The following is a 17,812-nucleotide window of genomic DNA, read 5'->3' on the forward strand; positions in this document are numbered from 1 at the left end:
CACATTTTTCTTGTCCTATTGTTCCTCCTCCTTCTCTTCTTCGTCTTCCCCATCTTTCCATCGTCCGTGCCACGACGAAACGTGTATAAGCAATGAAAAAAACACGTTACGTTATTTCATTTACCAGCATTATTAATGATCTTCATGTATGCAACCTTCGTTGGCCAGAAAGTCATTTTCATACTGGTCTATGTTAAGAGTCAGGTCACGAAATTGCCAGCGGATGTTGCGAGCGATTCTCTGGCGCTTCTCTATGCCTCTAGCTCATCACTCACTCGTTTTCTAGCTCATGTCAGCTGTACATCATGGCCCAAAAGCGGCAATATCTCACATAGAATCACTTAATATGTAAGGCAAGCCGATGGCGTAGGTGGACTTGATGGGCGGGGCTTTTGGCGGGAAGGCGGGACGGGGGTTGGCGGGAAACCTGGGGCTATATAACCGGCCTGCAAGGGGAGCTTCGCGTGACTCCAACGCGGGCGTCAGTCTGGAGAAGAGGCCGTCGACTGTCCCTCCGTGACTCGCTACCACCTCCGTTAACCCACTACCCGTAGCCCCCCTTTCCGGCCCCCTCTCTACACGGATACACTCCCGCAGGCTACACCACCGCCAGCGGCACATTTGTACATCCTTGTCACCACGACCACGGTTTACCGTAAGTACAAAAATTTCTTAAGTTTGCATTATCTTGTTTGCCTCCGTGTTCTTAAGATCTGGTAATGTGGTACTGTTTGTCTTGCCTGGACTGGGTGTAGCCATGGCACAGGTAAGGTTAATTCCCTAACTAACCCTAGGGAAGGTGAATCTTTGGGAAACACTGAAAGAAGAATCACCTGGTGTCACTGACGCTGGGATTTTCTTAAACTAAATTATGCATGTCAGCAGTGTTGCTACTCAACTTTGTATGAGAGCTACATAGTGGGGGCGGATATCTGGTTCTTTTTCCACTATGAGGTAAATACTCACTTTAGGTCCTTGTGTTTTTATAACGTTAATTCCCAAATATTAAATGAATGGAAATATACTAAATTCTGGTCTTCTTTGCATTTTTTTCTGCGGTTAAAAAACTAACATTTCATAACGTTGAATGGATTTTGTACATTAGGTAATTAAAGTTGTCATCCTGTGCTGGAAGACTCTTCAGTATGGGCAGTGAGCTGGGGACTGCGTCAGGCATTCCAGTCTTGAATATTTAGAGAGGTTTCGTTCCAGCTGGAGTTACCTGGGAATTACCATCTCTGAGGATGGTTTATTGATGCGTGGATGAAGGAAGGTTGTGAGGGAGGGCGAAGAGTGTTATGCAGGAGGCGGCGCTAACAAGCACTTCGTGAGAATACACCGTAATTTCGTGTCAAGTGATAAATTTCCCCATGGCTGTCAGGTAGTAGAGAGAGAGAGAGAGAGAGAGAGAGAGAGAGAGAGAGAGAAAGCTCCACTCACTGCTATTACACACGAGTGTAATAGCCATAGGTATCATCACTATACACAACATCACCCGACAAATTAAAAGGTCGTTTTGCTGCTTGTACCACTCAGTCTGACATTACTTCGTGACCGAGATATATGTATACAACAAATTATATATATATATATATATATATATATATATATATATATATATATATATATATATATATATATATATAACATACATACGTACGTACATACGTACGTACATACATATATATAAACACAGTTAAAAATACGGTAGAGTGTGGAAGCAGCACAGTGAGTGTGGCGTGAATCTGATCGTGACTCTGAATTTAATCCCGAGGGACAAGTTTATTGAGCAGTGACACACCTCCTGGCAGTGAACATTCCGCCACGCTCTATATTTTACTGCAGTTTTAGTCCATTTTTAGCCATTGGTCGATATCGACTCCACCATTCCTGTTAAAATAGACTTGTATAACCACCATTGTAAATTTCTTTTATCTAATCACAGAAAACCCAGAGTAATTTCGAAACGAAAATTAAAACTTATAATAATTTAGTGGTACTGTCGTGTTATATTGTCATAGATGGTCGTTAACGCATTAATTAGTTATAAATATTAAGAGCTGGAGGACAGGACGGACTTACGTCTCTCCAAGACTGATTATTAATCTCCTCTGATTTATTGTGTTTCGTTTTACCAAGAAGCAATATTTCAGCAGCGACACACTCTGTAATAATAATAATAATAATAATAATAATAATAATAATAATAATAATTAATAATAATAATAATAATAATTACAATCCTTATTTCTACAAGTACATGTACAAGGCATAAAGACCATAGCTGACATCAAAGATATAATACTTTATAGGAAGTCCCTTGTTATGTATAACATCTCGGGCAAATTATGGTAATTTTGTCCCCAGGATGCGACCGTAACCAGCCGGCTAACACCCAGGTACCTATTTTACTGCTAGGTGAACACAGACAGCAGGTGTCTTAAGGACACATGTCCTAATGTTACCACCAGTACCGCCTGGAAAACATTACGACACTGGAATGGTAACTTTATGCAAGTTTTTATTCGGTCCTCCCTGGACCATTATCTGGTCAGCAGCGACCAGATAATGGTCTAGCAGAGACCCAATAGTCGTCCAAAGTTACATTTGCAAAGTTTGGGATTTTTTGTTGTTGCATGATGTACATGGCATGCACGAGGAGTGTTGCAGCTGGCACGAGGAGTGTTGCAGCTGGTGTTGCAGCTGGTGCTGTTGTAATCTTGATTCCTGGTAAAGCAAGGTTCAAGAACCACCAGCAGGTTCACATTCACTCTTTGAACAGCATAATTATGCGTTCTTCTCACACTGTTAAGGTTTAAAACTCACGCACTGAGTTCAACCTTCAGCTCCTCTATGACAATATAACACACGTCAGTTTAATGGCACTGGTGCCACTATTTATAAATTCACATGGCTCAGTGATTCTTAAATTATTCATTCATATCACACGTAGTATTAACAAACATTATCTCTCAGCCAATGCCAGGATTCGAACCTGCACACTCTGTATCAAAGTACACAGTACTCTCGCCCCTCAGCATCTCAGCCAGATCCCATCTGGCTGAGATGCTGCAGTGTGATACAGAGTGTTTAGGTTGGGATCCTGCTGTGCACTGAGACATTAACTTTGTTAAAAGTTCGCCCGTCTACAAGTAGCTAAACATTATACGTAGTACTAAAGATTCTCAACTTCCTTACCATGCTTTTAGCCTTCTGATGTTGTTACATGGTAAAGACAGACTGTACATCAAGTTTTTATTTTAACGATGTTTCGCGAGTGAAACATCAATAATAACACTATACATACATTCATACATAGAAACAATAAACTTATACATACTGACTTAAAGAGTAAAGTATTCACATCAGGTGATGCACAGGTGCCAGGAAGCCTTAACCACCCTGATGTAGTCGATAGGATTGAAACCCGATTAACTAGCCTATCTACTGATATCTTAGAACAGCGTTCGTGAAAACAGTAGAACTAATTACTTAGTCAACGAATATTATTTTAGTGAAATTGATTATGAAACAGCAGAGGAAGGGATGGTAATCAGGTTTGATCCAGGGAAAGGGAAGGCTAGCTCCAGTTCTTTGGATCAAAAGCTCATCACACCATCAAGACAACCCTATATATATATATATATATATATATATATATATATATATATATATATATATATATATATATATATATTATATTATATTATATTATATATATATATATATATATATATATATATATATATATATATATATATATATATATATATATATATATATATATATATATATATATATATATATATATATGTCGTGCCGAATAGGCAGAACTTGCGATCTTGGCTTAAATAGCAAAGTTCATCTTGCCATATAGGACAAGTTAAAATTTGTGTATGCAATAATTTCGCCAAAATCATTCTGAACCTAACGAAAAAAATATATTTCACTGTGTTTGTTTAGTATTAAATTATTGTAAACGTATTTAAAATATATTTAATTGGGTTAGGCTAAAATAAATTGCTCTTGTTATAATAAGGTTAGGTAAGTTTTCTAAGTTCCTTTTGGTGCAAAATTAAAAATTTTTACATTAACATTAATGAAAAAATATATCTTTAAACGTATAAGAGAAAATTTCAGAAAGGACTTAATTTTAAATGAGTTCTTGCTAATTGACCAGTTTTACGTATTCGGCACGACATATATATATATATATATATATATATATATATATATATATATATATATATATATATATATATATATATATATATATATATATTTATATATATAATATGCAATAAGATCACAGTAAACAGGTGATTTCAGAATATGCAAAACAACCACTCTGAAAGAATAGAGAAATTCCAAGCGCTTTCGTGAGTACTCACATTATCAAGGAACTTGATAATGTGAGTAGTCACGAAAGCGCTTGGAATTTCTCTATTCTTTCAGAGTGGTTGTTTTGCATATATATATATATATATATATATATATATATATATATATATATATATATATATATATATATATAAGGTATGACCTTAAATTCACAGACTATGTAACACTGGTCTGAAAGTTTTAAGACTGATTGTCGCGGGTTCGAGTCCCAGTCGTTCTGTGATCTGTTGTCACTCGTGTTATTTACAGTTTCTTCAGTCATTTAGCCTGAAATTCAGAATCATAATAATGAGTAAAATCCTTCAGTAGCTTAACATTGCAGCTGCGTGAAAAAAAAATCTAAGTGTGAGAAACACTCAGAAAAATTTGTATTTTGACCTCGAGATGAGGTCTTCTTCAGTAGATTCGTCTTATTTTGTATTTCTAATCATGACAAAATTCGCAGTAATGGCTTCAATTTAGGTAATTTTTAGTCAAAAATGATACAGGAGAATAATGATTTGGCAATAGAGTTGTAGATAAGTGGAACAAACTGCCAGGCAGCGTCATTTAGGCAAGTTGGACGGGTATATGAGTAGGTGTTAGACTTGCCTAGCATGGGCAGCAGACTTACTGTAATGTTCCACTCTTCCTATGTGAGTTCCTTATTCTCTGTTCTCACTTTCAGAACCGACAATGAGATAACGAGATTAGTTTAAATGAAATAATTATTTAGAGTTTTGTTGAGAGAACCATCGGTTCAGTGGCGTCCCGTGGTTTGGTTGGTAGCGCACTTAGTTCACACACTGGGGGTCATTGGTTCGATCCCCAGTACGGGTGGAAACATTGGAGCGTGTTTCCTTAAGACACCTGCTGTCCATGTTCACCTAGCAAGCAAATAGGTACCAGGGTGTTAGCCGACTGGTGTGGGTCGCATCCTGGGGAACAAGATTAACTTAATTCGCGAGAAATGCTCTACATAACCCGGGACTTTCTACCCAGTATGTCAATGTTGTCAACTATGGTCTGTATAAGTTGTATCATATACTTGTAGAAATAAAGATATTTATTATTAATATTTTTCAACGAACTGGCCGTATCCCACCGAGGCAGAGTGACCTAAAAAGAAAAACGATAGTTTCTCTTTTTAAATTTAGTAATATATACAGGAGACGGGGTTACTAGCCCCTTGCTGCCGGCACTTTAGTCGCCTCTTACAACACACACCACTTACTGACCAAGAATTCTGTACCACTTGTCCATGGATTATTATTATTATTATTATTATTATTATTATTGTTATTATAGAGGAAGCAGTGGATTGTTAATGAAGTTTTATTATCATTATAATCATGGGGAGCGCTAAACCCGTACGATTATACAACTCACCAAGCAAGAATATCTCACTCCCTCAAACACTGGACTAAATACAGTTTTAGGTTATATACACTGTAAGAAGTACACTTAACATAGTACACTGTAAGAAGTACACTTAACGGTGTATAATGAAGGTAAGATGTACACTTAACGGTGTATAATGAAGGATATAATGAACGACCAGTAGTACACTGTAAGAAGTACACTTAACGGTGTATAATGAAGGATATAATGAACGACCAGTAGTACACTGTAAGATGTACACTTAACGGTGTATAATGAAGGATATAATGAACGACCAGTAGTACACTGTAAGATGTACACTTAACGGTGTATAATGAAGGATATAATGAACGACCAGTAGTACACTGTAAGATGTACACTTAACGGTGTATAATGAAGGATATAATGAACGACCAGTAGTACACTGTAAGATGTACACTTAACGGTGTATAATGAAGGATATAATGAACGACCAGTAGTACACTGTAAGATGTACACTTAACGGTGTATAATGAAGGATATAATGAACGACCAGTAGTACACTGTAAGATGTACACTTAACGGTGTATAATGAAGGATATAATGAACGACCAGTAGTACATTGTAAGATGTACACTTAACGGTGTATAATGAAGGATATAATGAACGACCAGTAGTACACTGTAAGATGTACACTTAACGGTGTATAATGAAGGATATAATGAACGACCAGTAGTGTATAATGACTTCCCAACATATAAATAATGCATAATATATAGAATGTTTACCTTCACATATTTCCGTGGGACCCACGACTAGTGCTCAGATGCTGGTGAAGGGCTCTTCATCCAAGGAACTGGAGATGTTAATGGCTTTAATTTTAACCATAATTATGGGGTGGAGAAGTAAGCCAGTGGAAGGCCTCGGCAGATGACCGAAAGCTCCAGCTGAGGGTCAGGAAACACTTGTCCTCTTTCCCGACAAACCTTACCTAGATTGAGACACTTATGCAGCATATGGGAATCTTTATTCAGGAAACGTTTCGCCACACAGTGGCTTCATCAGTCCAATACAAAGAGGAAGGTGTAAGGAGAGGAGGAGAATGAGGTAATCAGTCCCTCAACCTGGAGTCGATGTGTTCAGTCCATCAATCTTGTAGAGACTGATTACCTCATTCTCCTCCTCTCCTTACAAGGGACTGATTACCTCATTCTCCTCCTCTCCTTACAAGGGACTGATTACCTCATTCTCCTCCTCTCCTTACAAGGGACTGATTACCTCATTCTCCTCCTCTCCTTACACCTTCCTCTTTGTACTGGACTGATGAAGCCACTGTGTGGCGAAACGTTTCCTGAATAAAGATTCCCATATGCTGCATAAGTGTCTCAATCTTCAACTTGTCGGTTTTTCAAACCATTCATCAAAACCTTACCTAACATAACTGGAATTGCAATCCCCTGCCTCGCATCAAACCTAATCACCACCCATTCCCCCGGCGCTGTATGACTCCTGCGGGTTAAGCGCTTCCCTTTAAAAAATAATTCTTCCATTACTTTCGTCTTGATAATAACTCTTTCTAACGAGGAAAGTAATCAATGCCCGATAATTAATGTAACTATTATCTTCCTTACTTAAGTTAATGCAGTAAATCTTAAGTTCAATTCTGTCGCAAGACTGACTGGTTTATTTGGTTAAAAGCTTCTCACTTACACCAGGGTCATCAGGGGGCGCCTGAGTCTCACTTACACCAGGGTCATCAGGGGGCGCCTGAGTCTCACTTACACCAGGGTCATCAGGGGGCGCCTGAGTCTCACTTACACCAGGGTCATCAGGGGGCGCCCGAGTCTCACTTACACCAGGGTCATCAGGGGGCGCCTGAGTCTCACTTACACCAGGGTCATCAGGGGGCGCCTGAGTCTCACTTACACCAGGGTCATCAGGGGGCGCCTGAGTCTCTCTGTCTATCATGTTCAGTTTTCTACCTTGTCGATAATTACTATCATATTTCCTTTGTCTGTTTCGTAAGGTGAAGTCTGGAATCTTTCTTTTATTCATGGTATAACCTAGCAAATCTTTGAGCACAACAGTGTTGTAGAGGTGTGAGCAAAGCTCACACCTACAACACTGTTTGATACCAACACAACACTATTGGTATCAAAGATTTGTTAAGTTATACCATGAATTAAGGAAAGATCCTGGACTTCACCTCACCAAACAAAGCAAATGTTGTAGTAATTATGGACAAGGTAGATTATAGTGGGAAAACTGAACATGTTATTAGAAGACGGGGGAACTTACGTGCTCCTTAAGGCTGTATGTAATCTTCAACGCTTGCCTCACCTATAGGCCTGATTTACTTCCACTAGTGGATTTTGACCACTGGTGACGCCGCCTCCAACTGCTTCACTTCGCCTGTCTGCAGTATATAAGCACCTCCGCGCATATACTGTACATTTATTTAAATTGATAGACTGAACATATCTCCAGGCTCGGGGACTGATCACCTCATACTTCTCATCTTCTGCTCCTCTCCATATTGGACTGATGAAACCACTCTGGCAAAATGTTTCCACAATAAAAATACCCTAACACTGCACAAGTTTCTCAGTCATCAACAAGACTGCATCTATGAAGCCTAAACCAGGGATAGATAATTCTAACAGTAAATTAACTTATAGAATGACTGTCTAACATGACTGTCTAATATGACAGATCAGCTTACAGAATATCAAAGATCTTTAGTCAATAACATAACAGAACGGCTTAAAAAATAGACAGGAGGCAAAGGTAGCGGGAAATGAGAGGGAACTCGGGGTGTCTGTGACAGGAGGAGAATTATGGAGACAAAGGGGTACTGAACACAGTTTATATTGAAATGTTAACGGTGATAGTGAGCAATCTGGAAAATAAATGATATTTCGCGGTAAACAAAGTTTGTAATGTAGTTTATGGGAAACAGATTGAGATGTTTCGCATGATGGATCCCACAGAAACCAAGGTGGACACCCTCAGACCAAGGTGAACCCCACAGAAACTAAGGTGGACACCCTCAGACCCCACAGAAACCAAGGTGGACACCCTCAGACCAAGGTGAGCCCCACAGAAACTAAGGTGGACACCCTCAGACCAAGGTGGACTTCACAGAAACTAAGGTGGACACCCTCAGACCAAGGTGGACCCCACAGAAACTAAGGTGGACACCCTCAGACCAAGGTGGACCTCACAGAAACCAAGGTGGACACCCTCAGACCAAGGTGGACCTCACAGAAACCAAGGTGGACACCCTCAGACCAAGGTGGACACACTCAGATCAAGGTGGACACATTCAGACCAAGGTGGACACACTCAAACCAAGGTGGACACACTCAGATCAAGGTAGACACACACAGACCAAGGTGGACACACTCAGATCAAGATGGACACAATCAGGTCAAGGTGGACACACTCAGACCAAGGTGGACACACTCAGACCAAGGTGGACACACTCAGACCAAGGTGGACACACTCACACCAAGGTGGACACACTCACACCAAGGTGGACACACTCACACCAAGGTGGACACACTCACACCAAGGTGGACACACTCACACCAAGGTGGACACACTCAGACCAAGGTAGACACACACAGACCAAGGTGGACACACACAGACCAAAGCAAACACACACAGACTAAGGTAGACCTCTCAGAGACCAAAATAGACCCACACAAAAGTGGACTGACAAAGCTGAAATAGAAACGGACTCCCTGTAACTACACAGTTCTCTTTCCTATATATCACCATCACCTAGTACCTAATTTAAATTTTTAAATGGGTGGACTGGTAAGCCAGTGGAAGGTCTCGGTCAGATGACCGAAAACTCCAGCTGTGGGTCATCTTTTGACGTATCATATATAAGACTAAAACCCGCGTCAGTAAACATCCTCTTTCCTGACGAACAAAACTATCCACAGTCAAAAAAAAAAATTGCATATTTTTTTCCCTACCACGACTGGTTATGAAAAAAATTATATACCTTTACTGTTAATTTCAGTTTTAAATTGTAATTGGTAATTACTGAAATATTTCACCTATTTTTTTCCTATTTTTTTTACGTATAGTTGAACTTTATAGAAAACAAAATATAATCACATCAGGAAATAAATATGAAATATGTTCATTATTTCTCATATTTCTATATTCAGTGACGCTTATTTCCGGGTCTAAATGTGAACATTTTTCAAAAATAATATTTTTGCTTCCAGCGACGATGTCTACGAGCCTGAAAGTAAATTATATATATATATATAGGTTTATTATATTAATATGCTAGGCGCATCAGGCAAAAATTTCGGGTAGCATTTATATGCTAAATTTTATATAACGAGAATGTTAGTGTGAGTGCAAGCAGCACTCAGGAGCATTTATAGGCACTCAGAAGTATTCATAGGCGCTCAGGAGCACTCAGAAGCACTCAGGAGTTTTATAGGTACTCAGAAGCATTCAAAGGTACTCATAACCATTCAGGAGCACTCAGATGCAATCAGGAGCATTTAGACGTACTCAGAAGCATTCAGAGGCACTCATAACCATTCAGGAGCACTCAGATGCAATCAGGAGCATTTAGAAGTACTCAGAAGCATTCAGAGGCACTCATAACCATTCAGGAGCACTCAGATGCAATCAGGAGCATTTAGAAGTACTCAGAAGCATTCAGAGGCACTCATAACCATTCAGGAGCACTCAGATGCATTTAGAAGTACTCAGAAGCATTCAGAGGCACTCATAACCATTCAGGAGCACTCAGATGCAATCAGGAGCATTTAGAGGTACTTAGAAGCATTCAGAGGCACTCATAAGCATTCAGGAGCACTCAGTTGCAATCAGAAGCATTTAGAGGCACTCAGAAGCATTCAAAAGCACTCGGGAGCATTCAGAGGCGATCCAGACCATTCGGAACTCAGATACGCCTCAGAATTAGTATGAACCTCTATTACGAACACAGGTAATGAATGGTCTGTGAGACCTGGTCGTGATGGGAGCAAACACACAGCAGAACACTATAATATATACTTTGCCTACACCCACTATATACAGGTATATACAATATGTACAGGTAGAATAATAATACGTGTATACCACGGTGACAGATGGCAAAGCAGAAGCCATTTCCTTGAAGTATGTCAGATGGGAAGAGTGACTGAGGACGAGATTCGTATAGAAAATAAACTCCACGATTGGAGGGGATCTGTGCTGTGCTACGCTGTGCTGTGCTATGCTGTGCTTTGCTGTGTGTGTGTTTGTGATATGAAAGATATCCGACACATCAGCAAGATAAAAGTAATCTGAGACTGCACATTTCGACCCCTGCCTAGAACCATCTTCGGCAGAATGTACACAGGAGGTAAGAGGCAGCATAAACAACACGCAAGGAGCACCACAATAGACCTACTGAGCTATGATGGTACTGCTTGCCTAATGGAGTTTAAAGCCTGTCATCTACACCAAAGTCACTAAGACTGCAAGTAACCTATTCACCACTAGTTTACAATACTTCAATATATCTAACACAAGCTTCGTATGAGACCACAAGTAAACTTTGTTCAATTATTTTGCTAATGTATCATTGATCCACCAGAATATGTTTCTCCACCATAAATTTGGTTCCCAAATTTATATATGCAGACACTTCTGAGAGTAATAACAATTCCGTTCCATTTACTAGTGTGGTTGAAATGTTTATCGTGTTGGAAGAGTATAGAATTTTTTTTTTTTGATCCAGTGTAATAATACGTTTACAGAAATTTTGTTACAGCAATAAGTGTTTGTCGGTACAACGTCCTGTCTGTTCTGTATACACTGAGTTACAGTTACGAGAGTTGATGTTGTGGTCACTCAGTCTTTCCAAGGTGACATGAGTATTGTGTTTTGTGTTGTTAAGGACATTTATACTTCCTTGTCCCTGAAGTCTCCTAGGGTATTGCAGCGGGTTGACATGACTTAGTTGTCGCCCTGTTGTTCCTTGTGATGTAGGGGAGTGTGCTGAGAGGCGCTAGTTTTAGCCCTGCCCTTCCCTGCCAGGTAGGGGAGAGTGCAGAGGGGCGCTGGTTGACGCTCACTTCACTTCCCTTGACTGTTGTGTGATTGACACAAACAATTGTGGGCCCAGAGCTGTCAACAGTGTGAAGGAACAATGGTGTATGTACGTGAGGGGGAATTTTGTGTGTGTGTGTGTGTGTGTGTGTGTGTGTGTGTGTGTGTGTGTGTGTGTTTGAACTTACCACTTTGTGTTTTCAGGGGTCGAATCATGGCTCCAAGTATTTCCTCATAACCTACGTCGATCAGCCTCACTAGCTTCTGATAACAATTAGAGATAACACTAACTCTAATATTTACAGTATATACAGAATTCACCACTCGGGAGCTGCGCCTGACCCTTCCCTTCATTGGATCAAACCTGATTACCTCCAGTTACAAGTTAGAGTAAAGAATATAAACTTATGACTGTTTGCAATATGCTTTGTGAATTTCTGGTGTTAACTTACATGTGTAGCCCTACCAAATGCCAGACTAAATTGCCGATATTCGGATTAACCAGTCTGTTTGTGACAGTGTTCCGCAGCCTTGCTGGTGTGGCACTCAAAACATGTAGTATACCTTCCTCTTGAAAATTTGTGCCTCTTAGAGAGGAAGAAAGAGCTTATATTCTCTCTTAAAGAGTACGAGAGAGAGAGAGAGAGAGAGAGAGAGAGAGAGAGAGAGGTTGCAAATATTGGTACCTTCACGACTCTTGTTCTTTAAGAAACAGAAATCAGAGTAAAGATGGTAAGAGGAGCGACGATAGGAACGCTTGTTTCACCCCAGGCACTGAGTGCCTGGGGTGATACAGGGGGAGAGGGTGCCACCCTCATCTCACTGAGGGGGCTACAACAGTGCCTGTCACCTCCTTTTGGTAGATAAGGACCGTCACAACCATTACCACTACCCCTACCACCACCACTACCGCCACCACCACAACCACCACCGCCACCACCACCACCACTACCGCCACCACCACAACCACCACCGCCACCACCACTACCACCACCGCCACCACCACTACCACCACCGCCACCACCATTACCACTACCACCACTACCACCACCACCATCGCCACCACCACCGCCACCACCACAACCACCGCGACCACCACCACTATCACCACCACCACCACTATTACCACCGCCACTACCACCACCGCCACCACCGCCGCCACCACCACCACCACCACCACCACTACCACCACCACCACTACCACCACCAAGTAAACATAACAACAGCAGAGACACAAACAATAGCAGGTCAGGAAGGCCAACCAGGCTTTGAACTGACGGCAACAGCCTCTGATACTGCCTCAGGCATCTCTCTCTCCCTCTCTCTCTTTTTCTCAGCAGAGGAATCAGGTCCACGATCAGTGACGAGTCAGCAACATACCAGATGTTAAAAATACTTCCCAATATACTCAAATATTCAATATAGTCATATATTCCCCACTGCAAAATATTCTTTTAATAATTAAACCTCTATATACAAATACCTAAACCCTTTACGCGAATATCTTATAACATTCACAATAAACGTGAGAATCTTCCCAGCAGTTCAGTGCGAGATAAAAAAAAACGAATAAATAAAAGATCAAATTAAATAAACAAAGTTGACATTGTTGACGTACTCTACAAGAGTACACTAGTACTCAATGGAACACATTTAGGGTTGTCCAGGTAAGCGTGACTTGACACGAGGACGAACACGTGAAATACAACAGTTAGTGTCCCAGTGGAGGTTCAACAGTGGAGGTTCAACAGTGGAGGTTCAACAGTGGAGGTTCAACAGTGGAGGTTCAACAGTGGAGGTTCAACAGTGGAGGTTCAACAGTGGAGGTTCAACAGTGAAGGTTCAACAGTGGAGGTTCAACAGTGGAGGTTCAACAGTGGAGATTCAACAGTGGAGGTTCAACAGTGGAGGTTCAACACTGGAGGTTCAACAGTGGAGGTTCAACAGTCAGTTGATCCAGTCAGTTACTTAAGTATATATGAGAGGTGGTTCAGTAGGTTCTCAGGTCGTAACAACAGACGTGAGATAAACAAGAGTGTAAGAGTAGTGTGCGCTGTGAGTGTCACTCTGACTGCAAGAATGACACTCCTGCAAGAATGACACTCCTGCAAGAATGACACTCCTGCAAGAATGACACTCCTGCAAGAATGACACTCCTGCAAGAATGACACTCCTGCAAGAATGACACTCCTGCAAGAATGACACTCCTGCAAGAATGACACTCCTGCAAGAATGACACTCCTACAAGAATGGCACTCCTGCAAGAATGACACTCCTGCAAGAATGAGACTCCTGCAAGAATGAGACTCCTGCAAGAATGAGAGTCCTGCAAGAATGAGACTCCTGCAAGAATGAGACTCCTGCAAGAATGAGACTCCTGCAAGAATGAGACTCCTGCAAGAATGAGACTCCTGCAAGAATGAGAGTCCTGCAAGAATGAGACTCCTGCAAGAATGAGAGTCCTGCAAGAATGAGAGTCCTGCAAGAATGACACTCCTGCAAGAATGAGAGTCCTGCAAGAATGAGACTCCTGCAAGAATGAGAGTCCTGCAAGAATGAGAGTCCTGCAAGAATGGCACTTCTGCAAGAATGAGAGTCCTGCAAGAATGGCACACATGCAAGAATGAGTCCTGCAAGAATGGCACTCCTGCAAGAATGAGAGTCCTGCAAGAATGGCACTCCTGCAAGAATGAGTCCTGCAAGAATGGCACTCCTGCAAGAATGAGAGTCCTGCAAGAATGGCACTCCTGCAAGAATGAGAGTCCTGCACCCCTTTTTCGCTCTCACTCACTTGAATAATGCTCTTACATGCCACAGTGCACGAGAAGATTGCCGTGCTGGGGACATGAGATTGCCGTGCTGGGGACATGAGATTGCCGTGCTGGGGACATGAGATTGCCGTGCTGGGGACATGAGATTGCCATGCTGGGGACAGGAGATTGCCGTGCTGGGGACACGAGATTGCCGTGCTGGGGACATGAGATTGCCGTGCTGGGGACACGAGATTGCCGTGCTGGGGACATGAGATTGCCGTGCTGGGGACATGGGATTGCCGTGCTGGGGACACGAAATTGCCGTGCTGGGGACACGAGATTGCCGTGCTGGGGACACGAGATTGCCGTGCTGGGGACATGAGATTGCCGTGCTGGAGACACGAGATTGCCGTGCTGGAGACACGAGATTGCCGTGCTGGGGACACGAGATTGCCGTGCTGGGGACATGAGATTGCCGTGCTGGGGACATGAGATTGCCGTGCTGGAGACATGAGATTGCCGTGCTGGAGACACGAGATTGCCGTGCTGGAGACACGAGATTGCCGTGCTGGGGACACGAGATTGCCGTGCTGCAGACACGAGACTGCCGTGCTGGAGACACGAGATTGCCGTGCTGGGGACACGAGATTGCCGCACTAAAGACATAAGATTGCCGTGCTGTGGAATTTAGTTTCTCGTGCTCTGAGTTGGAATGGTACTGCAGGCAAGGTGTAAATAAGAATCTTTGTCTAACTAACATGCCCCAACATGTGCTACTCTTCCTAATGACGCACTTTAGTTACTTAGCACGACAGTACGACACAGTACCAGAGGGGCTAAGGGACTTGGAAAGTGACAGTAGAACCCAGGGACTTGGAAAGTGACAGTAGAACCCAGGGACTTGGAAAGTGACAGTAGAACTCAGGGACTTGGAAAGTGAGAGCAGACCCCAGGGACTTGAAAAGCGACAGTAGAACCCAGGGACTTGGAAAGTGACAGTAGAACCCAGGGACTTGGAAAGTGAGAGCAGACCCCAGGGACTTGAAAAGCGACAGTAGAACCCAGGGACTTGGAAAGTGACAGTAGAACCCAGGGACTTGGAAAGTGACAGTAGAACTCAGGGACTTGGAAAGTGACAGTAGAACCCAGGGACTTGGAAAGTGACAGTAGAACCCAGGGACTTGGAAAGTGAGAGCAGACCCCAGGGACTTGAAAAGCGACAGTAGAACCCAGAGACTTAGAAAGTGACAGTAGAACCCAGGGACTTGGAAAGTGACAGTAGAACCCAGGGACCTGGAAAGTGACAGCAGGACCCAGGGACTTGGAAAGAGACAGCAGAACCCAGGGACTTGGAAAGTGACAGTAGAACCCAGGGACTTGGAAAGTGAGAGCAGACCCCAGGGACTTGAAAAGCGACAGTAGAACCCAGGGACTTGGAAAGTGACAGTAGAACCCAGGGATTTGGAAAGTGACAGTAGAACCCAGAGACTTAGAAAGTGACAGTAGAACCCAGGGACTTGGAAAGTGACAGTAGAACCCAGGGACTTGGAAAGTGAGAGCAGACCCCAGGGACTTGAAAAGCGACAGTAGAACCCAGAGACTTAGAAAGTGACAGTAGAACCCAGGGACTTGGAAAGTGACAGTAGAACCCAGGGACCTGGAAAGTGACAGCAGGACCCAGGGACTTGGAAAGAGACAACAGAACCCAGGGACTTGGAAAGTGACAGTAGAAATCAGGGACTTGGAAAGTGACAGTAGAACTCAGGAACTTGGAAAGTGACAGTAGAACCCAGGGACCTGGAAAGTGACAGCAGAACCCAGGGACCTGGAAAGTGACAGCAGAACCCAGGGACCTGGAAAGTGACAGCAGAACCCAGGGACTTGGAAACTGACAGGAGGAGCACATCAAAACAGAAGAAGAACACAGGTGACAATAACTTCATCCAGAGAACTATCTCACCATGTCTGGTGGTCAGTCAATCAAATGCCAAATTACCATTCAAGGCTAACTGCCTCATTACTCACCAGTGCCAGTGCTCGTTAAGCAATTATGTATATATATATGTGTGTGTTTGTGGGTGTGTGTGTGTGTGTGTGTGTGTGTGTGTGTGTGTGTGTGTGTGTGTGTGTGTGTGTGTGTGTGTGTGTGTGTGTGTGTGTGTGTGTGTGTGTGCGGAAATATTTGCTCTTTATCTCTTCTTCCCCTCTTTTATTTAACATCTTTAAAAACAGACTCTATTTCTCTCTCTCCCCTCTCCCTCTGTCTCTCCCCTCTCCCTGTTCTCCTTTCATCTCCCCTCTCTTGCCCTTCCTCTTTTAAATATGCTCCCCTACGCTTACCTCCCATCATGTCACCTCGCTTACACACACACACATACACACTCCTGTCTCTGTCACATATAAATGGTTCTCATTCTCTCTTCACATTAGATAGTACACACAATAGGTCACCTCCTCTGTATGTAGATGTACTCACCTCGTCATTGTTCTGGGGTCGAGTCTCAGCTCCTGGCTTCACCTCATAACCACATACGACAAGCATTCACTAATTCCCTGAGCTTTGCCATGTCGATGCCTAAAGTTGCGTCCGGAGTCTGTCTTCACCACATCTATCCCTGTGTCCCGTCTGAGTACTTTCTACCATGTTGTCATATCTCCGCTGATTCTTCTGACTATAGAGCTTCAGGCAATACCACTGATTACAAATCTCTAATTACAGCATAGAAAAGAAAAATTAATTTTTTTAACCCACTCAACTAAAAACTTGAGGTAATGAAATACGGCAAGTCAGGACCGTAGAGTTTTTACTGACTCACGATACGGTAATGACAATTTCACTACCTTCCTGCCTCGCTGTTGTAAACTCTACGGTCCAATCATGCCGCATTTCACTACCTTCTTAGCTCACTGTTGTAAACTCTACGGTCCAATCATGGCGTATTTCACTACCATCTTAGCTCACTGTTGTAAAGTCTACGGCCCAATCATGCCGTATTTCACTACCTTATTTGCTCACTGTTGCAAACTCTACGGTCCAATCATGCCGTATTTCACTACCTTCTTAGCTCACTGTTGTAAACTCTACGGTCCAATCATGGCGTATTTCACTACCATCTTAGCTCACTGTTGTAAAGTCTACGGCCCAATCATGCCGTATTTCACTACCTTATTTGCTCACTGTTGCAAACTCTACGGTCCAATCATGGCGTATTTCACTACATTCTTAGCTCACTGTTGTAAACTGAGGA

The 17,812-nt window shown here is 42.4% G+C and overlaps 1 protein-coding gene across 1 annotated transcript in view; it reads left to right on the forward strand.

The window, feature by feature from the left end:
* Positions 1-470: 470 nt before the first annotated feature.
* The window catches only part of Dh31 (diuretic hormone class 2), a 135,825-nt gene continuing 118,483 nt past the window's right edge, over positions 471-17,812 (forward strand). Inside the window, exon 1 of the mRNA XM_053796292.2 lies at positions 471-655. The gene's annotated coding sequence lies outside the window, so the exon portion shown is untranslated. The remainder of the gene's footprint in view (positions 656-17,812) is intronic.

This window comes from Cherax quadricarinatus, chromosome 83 (genome assembly GCF_038502225.1).
Source record: "Cherax quadricarinatus isolate ZL_2023a chromosome 83, ASM3850222v1, whole genome shotgun sequence".
In the NCBI taxonomy this organism is placed as follows: Eukaryota; Metazoa; Arthropoda; class Malacostraca; order Decapoda; family Parastacidae; genus Cherax; species Cherax quadricarinatus.